Raw genomic sequence first — 2500 nt, forward strand, 5'->3', positions numbered from 1 at the left:
CTGACACATCATTGTGTGTTAGTGTGTAGTGCTCCATCTGGGGAGCGGTTCCGGCCAATATTGATGCGGTTAATGTCAAGGTGGATGACCAAGAGGTTTAAGCTTCTCTGACACGGTTCCGTCCAGTTCATAGTGGTCAAATGTGAGCTGAGACGGGGGGTTCACTTTTAGGATGGTTAGCTTTAAAGTGTGAAAATGTTTACTCGGTTAAATAAACTTGATTAGATCTTACAAATAAGGTTAGTGTTTGTTGCGGTCAGATGTAGGTGAAATGTAGACATCATATTTGTTGGATGAAGTGGTATATTGATGGATGGATAGGGGATGGATGGCATTCTTTATGTATTTTTGATGTATTCTTGAGTTAGGTCAAAGCACCATTCCTCTTCTCTCCCATTACGTCTTATCTACTTCTATCATTCTGTCTTTCATCTCTGCACCACAATCTGTCTCTCTCCAACCTGTCTTGTTTCTCAGCGTCTTTCTTCTTTCTGTGTTATCTCTTTCTCCACCACTGCGTCTTTTGAATAAATCGTTTCAAAATAACTTTTCTTTTTGACTCCAAGCATTCATCCATATGTTGTTTGTCTCTTTATCTTACTATATATATATATCTCTCTGCTTCCCTCTGCTCCTCTCATTATATTTGCTCCATCACCTAATCCCCCTTCCCCCCTCTCTCTCTCTCTCTCTCTCTCTCTCTCTCTCTCTCTCTCTCTCTCTCTCTCTCTCTCTCTCTCTCTCTCTCTCTCTCTCTCTCTATTTCATCCTCTGTTGTGTCTTAATTCCTCACCCTCTTTGCCTTTCACATCCCTCCCTCTCTCTCTTGCCTGCGTCCCTGCCTGTTGTAAATTACTTCCTGTTTCACCCTCCCCTCTCTCCCATCCTCTGTGGTGACTTTCTTCTTCTCTAGCTCATGTCTCTCCCGCCCATGCCCCACACAAGCGTTTTCTAGATACTGGGGGGCGGTGGAGACTGGCTCCGATTGTATTTGCTCTCCCTGTGGTGTGTTTGTGTTTGTGAGTGTTGGGCGGGCACGTGCGAGCGTGTGCGTGTGTATGTGTGTGTGTGTGTGTGTGTGTGTGTGTGTGTGTGTGTGTGTGTGTGTGTGTGTGTGTGTGTGTGTGTGTGTGTGTGTGTGTACTTGACCCCTAACCACAAAAGGTCTTAGGATGTGAACACGGAGGTTGTCTGTGTGTGTGTGTGTGTGTGTGTGTGTGTGTGTGTGTGTGTGTGTGTGTGTGTGTGTGTGTGTGTGTGTGTGTGTGTGTGTGTGTGTGTGTATGCGTTAAGAGTGAATTTAGGCTCCAGACAATGGCAGGGTTAGCCCCCTCAATGCTGGCTTCCCCCTGGATCAGAGCTCCCTTTCTCCAGCCTTACAAAGACGAGTCTGTGGCTCTTGCTGCACAGGACCCATTCAGACATTCACAGCCATACAGCGGGTGGGGGTGGGGGGGGGGGGGGGGGGGGGAGGCTGGTCAGGAAGACAAAGAAAAAGGATGTTGAGGAGAGAGAGAAGAATGAAAAAAGAGAGGGAAGGCTATAGTACAAGCACGCTGGGATGAGGAAGGGAGGAAGAGAGAGAGACGTGGATCTACATTGCTGTGCATAATGTGTTTCAACCTCACTGCAGGTCTGTGCATGAGGTAATTGGACCGAGCATAATGGAGTACAGATCAATATGTCTAATTGGAATAGAAGTGTGTGTGTGCACATGTATGGCTGAATCTTGGATGGCTATTGGCTATCTGTCTGGGTCAAACGATGGCTGCGGTCCAAAGCTACTGTGCGCTCTCTCCCTCGCTCAGAGCCCCATTGGCTCATTATTCTGAAGAGGTCCCTCTTTGAAACACTTTGTTTATGCTAGTGAGCAAGAGCGGGTTGATAATTGGCAAGCTAGGGTTGGAATGAATTTCCATAAGAGAGATATTCAAAGATATTCAAATGTATGCAATGTGTAGGGATTCCTACTACACACACACACACACACACACACACACACACACACACACACACACACACACACACACACACACACACACACACACACACACACACACACACACACACACACACACACACACACACACACACAAGTGTGCTTCAAACCAAACGAACAGAACAACTTTAGATGTGTGCACGTCTTTGTGACTACAGTGGGCCAGACCTCTGAGCTTTGTCATGATTGGTCACTGTCGCCGAGTGGCATCATTGTTCTTCAAAAGACACTCTGTTCACCTACTCTCCTCTTAGAGGAGAATGCTCAACCAAATAACACCTTTTAGAGGGAAAGGGACAATCTCATGCAGAATCCCATATGACTTGTTTCTGCACGTAAAGTGGTTCAAGTGGGTTTACTCATTAGTGTAGTTATAAATCCTAGTTTTATTCATGTGCATATTTTGGATGGGAGTGTGTTTCTAAATTGTTGGAGGGTATTGCAACACAGAACGAAGTGATGAAGAGTTTAAAAGAGAGTTGAAATTAAAATGTTCTCATT

At 45.6% G+C, this 2500-nt stretch overlaps 1 protein-coding gene across 1 annotated transcript in view; it reads left to right on the forward strand.

Annotated features, from left to right (window-relative positions):
* Positions 1 to 2500, forward strand: part of LOC130389668 (genetic suppressor element 1-like) — a 26309-nt gene that overhangs the window by 14173 nt on the left and 9636 nt on the right. The window lies entirely within an intron of this gene.

Source organism: Gadus chalcogrammus, chromosome 9 (genome assembly GCF_026213295.1).
Source record: "Gadus chalcogrammus isolate NIFS_2021 chromosome 9, NIFS_Gcha_1.0, whole genome shotgun sequence".
NCBI classification, from domain to species: Eukaryota; Metazoa; Chordata; class Actinopteri; order Gadiformes; family Gadidae; genus Gadus; species Gadus chalcogrammus.